Genomic DNA, 15,460 nt, shown 5'->3' on the forward strand with positions numbered 1-15,460 from the left:
TAAACATCGTCACGAGCTGACGGGCGCAGAGTTATACGGCACATGAACGACCGATAAATAATAGAGGACAAAAGGACATGCGAAGATAAAAAAATCATTTAGTTCAGTATTAAGACCGTATTAGGATTAAGATAATAATAGCAACATTGAAAAGGTTTGAGACAACTACACACCTACAGTCTACTCCAACAAAAGCCAAATAAACAACATTATTGACATCGAATTGATCAAGCTTGAATAATCGATTATATTAATTATGGTTTTGCAAAAAAATTGCGTTTAAAACGTCGACGAAACTTTCGAAGTAAATCGTAAGTAATTAGTTTAGTGGATAGTTTTGTATTTTAAAGATATATTAAGTCAAGCACAGTTAATAGTGCACAATTCAGCTGAGCTATTAGCAAATAGGGTGTATCTAAGGTTCGTTTACCTTTATTTCTTCTTCGATTGGAATAGACTGTAGTGTCATACTATATGTTTAATTAAATTTTAATATTGATTGATTGACAATTTCTAAATCGGTGGGCCTAATAGGATGAAATCTTTCGCAGAAATTCCTTATGAACGTAAGCGAGTACTTTTCAAATTTCACCTAAGGTGGTTAAAAGGAGGATGAAAGTGTACTAGAAATTCATTAATTCTTTTTTTTTTAATTCAATCGAGTACATGATTAGTTTTTATATAAATTCGTCAACTCATTTTATTTTTCATTGTAATATGTATATATAACCTATATAGCCTATCCTGAAACAATAAATACTATTATAATGTTAAAATTCCATTAAATATCATTAGTAGATGTTGCGTGAATACGAAAAATTAATAATTTGTGCTTATTAACTAATGATTAATTTAAAAGAGAATATAATAGAATATTCTAGAATTTTGTTTCAATGCTCGTCTTGTTTTTATTATGACTTCGATTGAAATGTATTTCACATCTGCATTTCGATATCCACAGTCAAGTTTGTAATACTGCAGTAAATCCAGTAAGATTAATCGCGTCCGAGATCTGCAATAGTCTCACGTATCTTCATGAGTAAGAAAGCCACGTATTCATCAAGGACAATCATTTCAAAATAGACGGTTACTGACATCACGTTGAAACGTTGCTTACAATGATTTATTTACTATTCGCACATATATAATGTTACATACATGATTTAGGAGTTAGCATTTTGTATTTACATTTGTACTGATCGTAAATTGAACGAAATTCCATGAACATAATTAACTTATCATTATTCAAAAATGGAGATAAACGTATATTATGAATTTGCATTTTAATTTTGAGATTTTTTTTGCTAACCAACCAAGCTATTAATTTGTTAAATTGTATGGTCAAATATTTAGCATATAAAAAGCCTTGAACCATAGAAGTTCATAGAAACTTGTTTTTTTTTTTTAATTTATATGACGTCATTTTATAAGGTGAGCTGTGTTTTCCTTAAAGCGCTTTAATAAAACGTGTCCGAGAAACAAATGTAGTTTTACAGTCGTGCTATCACCATCGCCCTAGCTACCTGTATAACTGTACACAGCTTCGTTGGGCGTAAATTTTACTTAACTAATGAACTTTTGTTAAGTAATACACTATAATATTAATTGTATGCTTATTTTCGAATTTATAATATATTGACGACCTCCGTGGTCGAGTAGTGTGTACACCGGTTTTCATGGGTACGCTACTCTGAGGTCTCGAGTTTGATTCCCGGCCGAGTCGATGTAGAAAAAGTTCATTAGTTTTCTATGTTGTCTTGGGTCCGGGTGTTTGTGGTACCGTCGTTACTTCTGACTTTCCATAACACAAGTGCTTTAGCTACTTACATTGGGATCAGAGTAATGTATGTGATGTTGTCCAAAATTTATTTATTTATAGTTTCCTAACGACTATTAGAACGAGGTGATGAGAAAAATAAACTTAGTAACATATATATGAAATCTTGTTTTCCTGTTATGGACGTTAAATTTTTAGCTATAAAATTAGCAACTATGTATGAGAATTCAAACACGTTCCTTTACAGTTAAACGTTGTAGAAACCTAGATTTGCACACACACACACAAACACACACTTAGAACAGTCATTTTAATTTTGATTATAAATACATTTCTTCTAACCAAGCTCATACAGTCAACCACACATATCAATAATAATGACGCGTAAGGTCTTGTTTGTTCTTATACGGAGTGCTAAAACTTTGTTTACCTAAGTACTCAAGCTTAAGCCAAGATTTTTACAAAAAAAAACACTGTAATCGTGAGAAAATAAAGCGGACGTTTAATAGTTGTAGTTATATGACATTATGAGGGTATCAGATGTCGTTTTTAGTTTCGTGGAAGGGAGATATCTCATTTGGAAATTAAAAACTAAAATCAAGGTAACTAATTAGGTACTTGTAGTAATATTCACCCTTTAAACTGGAACACAACAATACTAAGTATTAATACTTTTTTTTGCTTTTATTGTGCTAAAAAGGCACAGATTATTTAGCCAATGTCACGTGCGGTCACATGTCAGAATATCTGGTTAATAAGTGATAACTGAGTACATACCCAGAAGGGTATAAAATCCGATCACCAATTATAAACCTTTAAAAAAACACAACTTAAAAGTTATTAAATATATTTTTGTGTCGACGGTACAATTTTTGTAATGTATATTTTAGCGTCTGACCGTACCGATCTCTATTTGGCTGTAAAAAAAATCGATTGCAAAAACGCCCGACAGTAATTTATTACGAGGTTTGTCATCACTCGATTTAGATTTCTGATTGTTCGGAATGAGTGCAGACTATCTTTAGGTATGTTTATGTCAGAAATCACTTAGGTCATATCAAAAGCACTATTTGATATGATTTTATGAAACAGTTCCTCAATAAATTATCCGATCGAATTACCGCATATTACGTTAATAAGGTCTTGCGTGTAGCTTCTATTAAAATTTTATTTGTAATAATTAGCAGTGAATATAACTCATGGAAGTTTTCTTTGTAATTTAAATAGTTCAAAATCTACATTTAGATGGTAAATATAGTTTTATTTAAACTGTCTAGAACACTTCGTTCTTCACCAATAATTGCGTGACCAAGCACCATTGACTCTTCATGTGCTATATTTGTGAAAATCTGACAAATATGAGCTGATGGATTCAACCCTAAGCCTCGTCAAGATGATAGCGACTCCCTTATCTAGCAGTGGAACAATTGTAGACATCGATTTGGCATCATTCATGTTGAAGATTAAATTACAATTCAAGGTAGGATTTTATCAAAGCTGGGTCACTGAATAGAATAAAATTCGTCGTTATCATAAAACAATTGGATTTGAGATTAAGTATATTTAAATAACAGCACCTTATGATGTTAATATTCTATATGATATCACTAAGTACATTTTAAATAAAACCTACATAAACATTAGAAAGTAAGTAAATAATTTGAGCAGTAAATTATCAAGATCTGTCAAAAATGTAAATATTATTAATAACATAATAATGGTTGTAATAATATGTCGTTACGTTGTATATAGAAATTGCATACTTAAAGGCATACGGTTTATTAAGTTTCGCAGATTTCAGTTTGAACTCTTTTATTTACATACGACCTTTTAAAAATTAGCTATGCAATAATTACCTCAGATAACGAATACGTCTCTACCAGAGCGGAGCAATCCGCCAAGCCAACTTATTCACACAATAACCCGTGAAATATATTAAAATTGTATAAACTCGTTAAATCGTCACGTGACACGTCCTTTATGTCATGCACTCATGTTAAACATAGCAAGGTCGTTGCACCGCGGTGATTGACGCGGGTTCGATGCCTGCCGGATGTGTGTACTGGCGAATAATCTGTTTTTATGTAAAATTTTACTAGCAACCGGTTTAAATTTTAAATTCTATTTACGTATACATTTAAAAAAATTCAAACTTTAGAACATGTGTTTGTTTTGTTTATTTATTTTTGATTTAATATATGCAATTTGGCATACCTTTTATTTATCTATTAATAAAGCCTAAACGAAGTATTAATTAAATGAATTGAAATAGGCAATTTTGATGCTATTGGGAATTTAAAGGCCAAGATTTACGCATCCAAGTAGTTTACACTATACAGTGTGGTTCGAGAATTCGACCGTAACATTTTATTTTATTTCGTCCGTCAACACCAACAATTATATTGTTCTCTATTAGGACATGTCTGGTTTTAAAATTACTTTGAAGTTCATTGCCACCATATAATCTTTCATCTCATCTCGTCTGGGACATGCATCGAACGAACATACCATATATTACTAAAACCAGCTTGATTAATCTATGTTTTTGTTATATTTTAAAAATATACTAACATGTTTGTTGTTGTTTTTAGTAATGTACGAACTCCTTGATCAAATGAAATTGCTATTATGAAATTACCAATAACTACATACATATAACGTCCTCTAATCTTTTAAACATATATGTATATATCTGTGTACGTCTTTAGTTATTAAGATGCTATTAGTTATGTATTTATCACGTCTATAAAACAGGGCAAATTAATTTCTTTTTTATTACGGGTAAAACTGCAGGACATGTCTTGTTATTATTTATCACTTGTAAGTTATGTATATTCGTTTTCAGTACTTTCTTTAAGTGTAGTTATATTTGCATATTATCAACATTAACAAAGTTGTTTTATTAAGAGGCTCAGTTCTTTCCAAGTAAATAGGATTTAAAAAATATACAGATAATATAAAATGTATATTAATTAGTTAACATCATTAAGATATCAAAGATAATGAACCCCAAAGTGAAATTTAAAATTAAAATCTATATTATTTTAAAGAATTTGCTTTTAACATTAAATACTTTATTTTAAAGTTACGTTTAACAGTTAATACTTGCTGTCAGCGAAGAAAGGAAACCTCAATAATAATATCTTATTATCATCAATCGCGGATACAAGTGATAAAGCGTTGCACATAAGTGTTATAAATTAAATGAAAAACCATGCTTCATAATATAAATCTGACAATTTCCATCCATAGAAGTCATTTTTCTTTTTTTTCTTATTATATTATGTATGTGACATATTTCATATAAACTAATTTACATAAGAAACTTAGTATATTATGATGTCTGCATAAGTGATTTCCGCCATTGCCATCAAAGTGAGAATAACTAAAAATAAAGAAGGTATTATAACGAAAGCATATGGGCAAAGAAAGGTGTAGTCTCTTAATCTCTTAATAAAGCTCATCATCATCTTCTCATACAGCATAGCATAGCATACGTTTCGTTACACGCAGCCTTATAAACTAGCTACTGTACTAATTAGCCAGTTAATTTTAATGTGACAATTATTTATTATATTACTAGAAAGAAAGAGATAGTTACATAAATACTGTTTCAGTATAGCTAGTTTAAGTAAATTAAATAATAATATACCCGAGCTTCTTTGTAGGTTAAAAATGTACATTGTATTAAATTATGAGGTCGCGTATAACGGTTTGGGCTGGGCTCCCTAAGGGCTCGGCGGCCGGTACATTGACTAACAGCCAATGTCCGCTTCGCACTCCATCGCGATCAACGGACCGATATAACTTTTATTGCGTTCCCATTCACGGGGATATGGCGAGCTTATTTGAATACGTATATGTACAAATCACCTCTAAAAAAAATTAAACCAACTTCAAAACTATAAATGGAAGATCATCATTTAAATAACATAAATTTATATTACAATAACACGAAAAACTTATTTATAAGTAAAGTTGCTATATTATTAATGCTTTGATTAATTTTATCTATTTTATACGCCTACGTCATTCGTTTTAAATCTTAAGACTTATGATAGCTAAGCATCTTTATGGTGCGAATATTTTATGAATTTATGTACTCTTTTACTTCAACGACAATAAACAATTTAAGTACATTTAGTCTGTGGAAAAATCTTTACAATTCTGTCGCTAATACTCATGTTTTATGTTCTGTACTAGTTTATCATCATTATTATATTAAAAAAAATTCATATAATATTTTTCATATAATAAATATCATCATTATTATATTAAAACATTTAAAAGTAACCTAATCATTGCAAACTATTTTTATCATTATGTTTTGATTTATGATAATAATCTTTAATTAATCATTGATTAATTGATTGATATTAAAATTGAAACCTCAATCTGTAATTTTTTTTTTATGCTTAATATTCTTATATCGTCGACCATGTACTTACATATGTAGGTATATCTAATAAATATCTGTAAGCATAAAACCATAGACGTGTTGCAATACAATTTCAGGACATCGGATAAGTTAAAATTACAAAACAAGTTAATTAACATTTAAAAGGTGTCTGTTGACATTCGATATATAAAGAGAAGTTAATTTAGCAGATGTTAAATTGACTACGTCTTCGAGCTTCGTTTCCACTTAAATTGTTAGCAATTTATGTAAGTTCTTGCAATTCTTCAGAGACTTTAAAAAAAATTACATAATATTATTTTAATTGTTGACAACACATTTGAATAAAAAGTTGCCAACATTCTATCCGCTGCACAGCTTTAGGCTGTATTAGAGATACATATGAACTCATCACATAAACGCTTTTGTTACGCGAAATATCACTTTGCAATACAAGCAGGGATAAAAACGCTGTTAAAATTAGAAAATGTATTGTTGACGTTAGTACAACCCTTTTTTTTGCTTAGTAATTAGAGGTAGACAGGGAGCGACCGGATGTTAGCGCATATATTTATAGCGAGCAATCGTTACCATGGCAACACTTACGTCTGCTTGATTTACGTTTCGCACTGTCTAGATTAAAAACGATAACTTTGTTTTAACTTCATTTTATAACTTTAACTCGGTTTCTCTGTATGTATCTCTTTAATTAAATTTCTACACCTGAATGAAATCTACTAAAATTTGTCACATAGATTACGAGATCTATATCTATTTATAAAAGGTAAAGAGAAAATTACTTTTCTAAACATCAATTGGTACTGCCCATGAAAATCTTCAAACTTAAAAATCAATTATGCGTTTTTTGACGTTTTTAATTTTTTTTTTTTTTGTGTAATAATGATAAGGTGTCATCCAGTAGTCTCATTTTTCTTTTCTATGTGTATTATTTTTTAATAACAACGAACTACAGTCAAATTTGTACCATGAGCGACTACTGGTATTGATTTTTGTTTTTGTTTGTTCTTAATCTAAAATTAATATATATATATATATATATATATATATATAGACCCTTATGGTACCAACGTGAAGTCGTGACAGATAGCTAGCAATATATAAATTGTCATTCAGCTTCGAAATATAACATTAAAAAAAAAAAAAATATTATTGATAAGTATTTAAATTTAAATATCGTCATGATAAAACTAAACATTTCTTTTTAATTTCTGATAAGAGAATATATCTAATCATTAATGTTTATTAGGGGATAAGATAAGTTATAGGCAGATGCATTTGGGCAATGAACGAAAGAGACAATAATGCGGGTTGTCAAATTACTTTTAATTAAATTGTTACAATTGACAGACTTGCTGTAAACAAAAAAAAAAATTAAAACAGACAAGTAATCAAGGTTTTGATATTTTTTGTACAAATAATATAATGTCTGTATTAAAAATACAAGCTGTATGTTTAACGCTTTGACTTTTTCTGTGCTTATAAATATCTCGAAATATTCTTAAGGCATTCGTAAATTAACGAAACTGTACGAGTTGTTAATTGTTTTTATATGTGTATAAATAATATTTATTGTATATAATTTAAACGTTTCTAATATGATGTACTAAGATAAACCTTTAATCACCACCGGGGCTTGTTTACTTGGCCCCACTGAAAAAACCCTATTTTTTGAAATGATTAACAACTTTCTATTAGACACCATATGTGAAAATATGTTATTAAAACCGGAGTCAAATAAAAGTTGTAGGCATATAATAAAATTGTATTTTTTGTGCAGAGAATATAGAGGCGGTTTGAAAGTCTTAACCTAACCTCGCGTTGTACTCCGCCCCCACGACATTACGAACACATGAAACATTGTCACGAATTGCAAGTTTCCCAGAATTGTATTAACTTTGCACATGCCTTAAAATGTATTCCGGTAATGTGTTATTGTACACTAACATCTAGTACCTAATTGTACGTCCAAATAAATTTATATTTCTTAATATTTGATTTATATGTATCGCCTCTTATTAATTTATCAATCAAGTTAAACATTTAAGAAAAAAAAAATGTTAGTTACTTATAGTTACTTATAGTATAATTATATAAAAAATATATCTAAGAAATGATTGAAAAGATTTCCATGTTAAGCCTAAATACATTTAATTTTAAAACTAAACCTTTACCATTGCTAATTAATTATTACAAAAGAATCATCAAAAATATACTGACAAATAAAAATATTAACACACTTTTTAAGTGGGGTTAGAAAATAATCCTATTAGAACCGAAATGTTAATTACGTAGTTTACATAAATAAGCAAAAACGAGTTAACGCTCACACAAGTTGATTCATCACAAAACAAAAGTACACGGCGCCATCGGATCTTAGTTTTATGAATAATTGTGGTGAGCAAAACGAGGCGTAAATGTTTGAATGCAATGTTCGGAAACTGTTGTTACAGACAACACTTTTATTATTCCAATAAACATTTTCTCCCCCATTAATACCACCCTCATGTTTTTTCGTGCCGAGACCGGGACGTAGTATAAGTGTATCGATTTTCGTGAACACGTGCTCCGAAGTTTCAACTTCGGTGCTGGAGTTGTGCATGAGTCGATGTAAACAGGAAAAACTAAGTTAATCTAGTCATTGTTAAATTGAGAAATATAATGATTGAATGTAGTTTTAAGTATAAATATAATCACTATAAAATATTTGACTTAGAGTTTCAATTGCTTGTATAGAGAATTTTTCGAGGATTTATTAACAATTATTAATTTAACGAGGATTGACAGCGTCTCAATAATCTATACTAATATTATAAATAGGAAATTAACTTTATCTGTTCTTCACGCTTAAACCGTGGAACAGAGTTTAGTTGAAATTTGGTGGCGAGATTGAGTTCCGAGTAAGGACATGGGTTACTTTTTTTAATTCACCACCGTCGTAGATAAAGCCGCGGGTTCAGCTAGTATATTGTATAATTTTCCAAAAACAACTCGGCATATCCATATCGACAAAACATCACATAGAGAATCATAGTAAAGTAAGTTAATATTAATTAGGTATTTTTGCAAAAGTAAACATTATATATTAAGAAAAATAATTAAGGAAGAATATGCAGGATATGCAAGGGTAAGAAAAAATTACGACCTTGGCTAACAACTGCCAATGTATGTATCTATTTAAAATTAAAGAATATTCAATTCGAAATTATCAAACAATGACTTGGTAATGAAATATTAAATCAACGATATATACTTATTTTTGTTTTAATTAAATTGGCGCATTTTATTGTAATATACCTGACGTATTTAATGTCGTAGGATTAATCGATTGATAATTATGTATTTAGATACGTGGATAGATATTTTAGATAATTTTCTACATGTACAAACAACCAAAATTGTTCAATGACTTACCTATAAAATGAAAAGTTGCGTAAAAACTACACAGCACTTATCACTCTCATTCAAAACTCGACAAGCACTAACGATTCGCTGAAACAATGTGTACGAGAGACGTTCATACGCGACGCGGACGCGCTTTAAACTAAATGAGAGTTAGTAGTTGGTGGTCCGCCGAACGAGGGGTGCGCTCGCCATGATAACCCAACTACCGCTCGTACACATTCCTATATCGACAATCACATATAAGTATATTACAATCATACACGACAAGGTTATAATCGCAAGCCACACGCTGATTAGTCTTGCAGCTGTGGCCAATAAAAACAAGATGTGGTCTACATAGAGAACTCGAGTTCGCAAGAGCACTTAAATTGGTTCAACGTCTTTCTTTGTAGGGGAACGAAGACATTCCTTTCAAAGATCCAGACAGAATGGGAATTCATCGAATAAAATATTTTGTCGGTCAATCAATGCTCTCTATGGTTTTCGAATTTGATATACACAAAGCTTCCGAATGATTTCAATCATTCGTTCGTTCATCGAACAGGTTTTTAAAGTAATATTAAAAATCTTAAACGTTTAGATTTATGGTATAACGTTATATGACATCTGCATAAAGGTCAAGAACTCTTGAAACGAAATGTTCTTTAGCCTCAAAACGAGATTGCATGTTGCTGCGAATACATTTATAGGAGTATTACATCTCGCTGAATATTTAAAAACGTCATATACGTTTTAAGTAGAAATATGAGAATTATTTTTTTACGTCCTCATTAAATATGTTTATGAATTCTTTGGATAACTCACATTTTACTTATTTGAAACTTACAAATCGGCCGCGGGCTACGTTTTTAATTATTTTAGTTTTTTAAATACTTATTTTGTGATTTACATAGTTATGCTATCATTTCTATTGCATAACTAGATAATAAAATTTGTAATCAAAATATACTTTATTCGAGTAGGCTTTTATAAGCACGTTTGATTCGTCATTTTACAACTGTATTAACTGGTTCGGAATGTAGATTCTACCGAGAGAACCGGCTTTTCCAACATTTGAGATACAAAGTTATTTCAGTTCAATACAATTAAATTTATATAATATATCGTGCCTGAAAAACAATAGTTGTAATGATTTTATTACGGGTAAGGGTAGTAGTAGTAAGGGTGTGAAGTCGTTTTTAAAGCGGCATTCTGTTGCGCTTGCGTTGTAATAAGTATGATATGAGGCGGCACTTATATGATTTGCCGCTAGATCTCCTTTGCGTAGAATATTATTTACAAACATTTCAAATCAATATCATGACCACTCACATCCAAAGTAAACACTATGCGTGTTTACTTTAGGATGGATTATTTATTTCATTAAAATTACATACTATTTGAATTAACTTTGAATTGTCATATTGAGTAGACTCAGCTTTAGATATAAGATGAATTTATGAACGATTTTCAAATTCCTAAAGAAACATCAGGAAAAAATAATTCGACAGTTCACCTTTAGGATAAATGCCACTGTCGAAGAACAAGTCTAACATCTGCTAAGTGTTGTGTTGGAACTAACGGCATCTGTTGATTGTTAAGTCTTTTTATTTAACGGTCTTACGAAAAAAACACTTATCATTTTATTATTATTATTCGTTTAATAGTCTTTTCTTAGTCTCAGGCCATGATCAAATTTTCAAATACAGACAAGCACTTCATTTGTGTTTATCGAGATCTTTGACCAGCTGTTCACATTTGAAAGCTGGTCCACTTTACAAATTATATGACGAGCGAGTCACAATGAATATATATGGTATATGATATAATAGTAATACTTACAGTTGCGTCACATATATTCACACCAATATTATGTTTATTCACAATAATATTGATTATTTTCATAGAATCAGTGACAATCGGTGTTTAAACAATAGAATTAAAGAAAAACTTATAACATTAAGTTTCCAACTTCTTAATTGTCAATAAATCCTTCCTGGAGCCAAACCCATAATTTAGAAATAAAATGATTAATAAAAAAAGTAAAGTTAATAACTGACAGCGAAACAATTGACAGCAATTTTACACAGTAATTGAAGTGTGCTATATATTATCCTAGTAGTCCGTCCAAACTTCTTATTGGAAAATTTTATACAAAGGTACCATATCCTCTCTCGGATATTGAAATTTCCAAAAATTGTTTCCTGTAGAACGACTATACCGCGAAACGAGAAACAATGCTAAATATTAAGTCAATTGAACCTATATGTACGGAGGGCTCGTGATGAGTCAATAGCTTTTTGAATAGGTATTAGACACTAAATTGCAGATTAATAAAAAAATTGGTTATAGACCAAACGATAAGCATTATTAATAACACAAAGACTGCGATAAGAAAATATATGAGAGAGTTACACGATTGAATCTTACTTACTGTCCAATTTTAGATTATGTTTAAAAACGTGTCTGTAAATCTACAAAATCTGAGATACTAATTTTGATTGTATCTATTGTGAATTTTTGATTGTATCTATTGCATGCGACAAAAAATTGGTGTCTCACCGTGACTGACCAGTGCAGTGATAGTTTCATTTAAAGATTACGGATACACGTTTTACGTGCATAATAAAAAAGTACAAATAATATCACTTGTGCTTCTATTTCATAACAGAAGTTCGTTTATCTCATAACAAATAGGACACAATTTCACTTAATACTTGAAGATAAGAATAACATATAATTTGTGACTTTCGAAATTATTGAAATTTATAGTTTAGAAAAATATCTTCTTTGCTTCGACGGGTATTTTGTATACAAATTATAGTTAAAATTTAAACAATAAAGTCAACCAGGTATAGATATATAGATTCCATACAATAAAATTTGGCAGAACATTCATTTAATTAAAATTGAACGAATAAAACATTTTTAATTACATCGCAATTTATTTTGTAAGTGATTCAGTAGAGTATATCATTAATATATGTAATGTCTTAGTCAAAATTCACTTACCTCGCGTTCAACTTATGACATCGAAAATGAGAAAGTTTTGAATATTTTAAACAATGAAAAAAAAAATGTCTTGTAGAGAACATGAACGCGGCAATAAATCTTTAGCTATAGAAAGTGGCACACATGGCTTCGAACATGAATAAATTTTATTAATAGGCTATTGTCTAAACAATTGTTAGTCTATAACGGTGTTCCGTCAGATACGAAGTCTAAATACCCACTTAGATGATTGAAAACTAGCGCTCTCGTAATACTAAACACTAATTATACCTTCAGTTCTACAAAAGAGGATATATATATATATAAACCGCGTTATATGGCATAAAAAGTAGCCGAATCTCACTTGGAGTTCAAGCTTGTTTCATTTCAATTTAATTCAAATTGGTTCAGTGGTTTGGCTATGAAAGAGCAACAGACAGACAGATAGACAGAGGTAGTTTCGCATTTATAATATTAGTATAGATAATTTAAAATTGGAAATAAAGCTTGAAGTTATCAATCGTACCTTGTAAATATAATTAGCGAATGATTTGATTTAATCGATATTTGATTGCGATACTTTAAATGTCATCTAATAAAATCGAAACGAAATACGAATAAAAAAATAATTAAACATAATCAACAAAAAGTTACGAGTTTCCATCAATTTCCATAATCAAAAAGCTGTCGATCGACACGCAGACGGCAATATCCTGAACAGACGAGGGAAGCACTAATGCACCTGGAACAGTCCGGCCGGTAATTTCATTACCTTTTCCATCATAACAGAATTATGGCTAGCCTCTTTGATTACATGGTCAATTTGATTGGATTGCAGCAATGGCGGCTTCGTCGAATGAGCAATACTTTTCTGATAAACCGACACGAGATGGACCGTCGTAAAAATCATATTCCGAACAAAGTGCACTCGACAATAATCGTCGAAACGATTCCGAACTTTGCTTTCGTCTAAATTCAATTCAATACGTCAATTGCTCGAATACGTGAATTGAACACTTGCATTTGTACGTTTTAGTCTTTTCATCAAACAAAATCGACAATCGGACTAGCGACAATTATTTATTCATTTCATAAAATCTTCAATCAAATCAATAAAAAATAATTATTGCACTCCTACAAAAACTTATGACAATGACTTTGAAATTGTTAAATACCGAACACTCAAATATCAATTTACCGAAATGAAATTGTATCGGATTATTAATTTAAACGAGTTTCGGACACAAATTTAAATTTAATTTAAAATATTTTGGTATTTCGTTATAAGTATAGAATACTTTCGTTCGAGTTTATATTTAACACTCAATTATAACTTTATTGATTATTATTAGAGTTTAATCATTTCCGTAAACAGACTGCTTTGAAATTTACCTCTTTCCAATCGCTATAGTTCGTGCTTGACATTGGAGCAATGACTTTTAAATTAGCTACTGGCTGCATAAAAAAAAACTTGCAACAAAATATAGGAAAATAGAAAAAGCGCGTTTCAAAAAATCATAAATGCTTTATTCAAGTAGACTCTTTCATGATTAAATTACCATTACCACCGGTTCGGAATGTAGATTCTACCGAAAAGAACTGGCAAATGCACTAGCTAATCCTTTCAGACAATCAATTAAATACATTAATTAAATTACTTATCCTTCATGGAAATCACTAACGCCACACTATTTATCACCTACATAATCCTTTATTGAATATACGCCTTATTAATCGAAGTTTTTTTTAACATGTGACGTAAAGCTTACCATGAAATAATAAAAAAGAAAACATTTCAATACGTCTATTTTACTTTATTATAGTTACACCTAAAAAAACATCTTTACAACAGTTATGATAAATCATATCTACTATTTGGGTCGTTTTGAACTTCTCACGTGTTGAATTTTATTAACCTTGACCAGTTAGGCCATATGGTGTTGCACTTCTATTTGACTCACATGTCGGTTTCCATACAAGGTTCACAACACATTCTGCTCTAGAGGAGTCGACTGTCGAACTTGCACATTATTGAGGTCAATTATGACAACTTACTTATAATAAAAATTTATTGCCATATTTAGAATTACAAATCTTCATGAATGAGCCGCGGCCTTTTCTTGATGGTCAAATCGATAAATTGTACATTGAGAATCGTTGAAAGGAGAAAGTTAATTTACATTTCAATAATGTACCGTGGTAGAGTTAACTTATTATATCTCAAAGTATGTATGCCGTGTGAACTTAGAAACAATTGTTCCCATCAGTACATACTTAAGTTACTAATTAGATAACTTTAATGACTTAATGTTTGTTTTCTTTGAAGGCTATAGATTTTTTTTTAATTCAAGACCACAAGTTAAATAAATTAATATTCAACAATTTTAGTCAACGTATTCTTAACACGAATCGCTTTTGACCGCGTTTCGTTTAAATTGGAATACTAATGCAGATCTCTGTAACGCGGTATAACGGCTGCGGTAAGAGTATGACGTAAGCGTGATGCGAATTGGAAATGTATGTACATTGCAAAACCTAATTAACACCTCGACTTTATATAACGGCGAACATCTATGTCAATGAAACGGTATACCCATTTAATTCAAAATGCCGTCCTGAAAATATGGGTATAAGATCTTTGTCTAAGATTAAGTTATTTAATTTATGTATTTGAATTAGTGGAAGGGTTATGGGCTGCTTGGCGGATATTAGGTTTAAAGAATTTTATTCTTAAAAAGACAAAGTCTTATATGAGATCATTCTTCTCAGTAGTAACTACATATCGAATAATCGGTAATGTAACTCGTAAATATCCAAATCCTAGTAAAATAAATCTTCTCCTTTTAGATGTGTTTCCAACACATGTTTGTTACATATCATTCTGAAACGTACGG

The 15,460-nt window shown here is 30.3% G+C and overlaps 1 protein-coding gene across 4 annotated transcripts in view; it reads right to left on the minus strand.

Annotated features, from left to right (window-relative positions):
- Nucleotides 1–15,460, minus strand: part of LOC125064774 — a 61,119-nt gene that overhangs the window by 15,739 nt on the left and 29,920 nt on the right. The window contains exon 1 of one of the 4 annotated variants that reach the window (XM_047671989.1): nt 9,606–9,726. The exons of the other annotated variants lie outside the window; for them this stretch is intronic. The gene's annotated coding sequence lies outside the window, so the exon portion shown is untranslated. Of the gene's footprint in view, nt 1–9,605; nt 9,727–15,460 lie in introns of those variants that run through there. 4 annotated transcript variants of the gene reach the window in all.

This window comes from Vanessa atalanta, chromosome 6 (genome assembly GCF_905147765.1).
Source record: "Vanessa atalanta chromosome 6, ilVanAtal1.2, whole genome shotgun sequence".
NCBI classification, from domain to species: Eukaryota; Metazoa; Arthropoda; class Insecta; order Lepidoptera; family Nymphalidae; genus Vanessa; species Vanessa atalanta.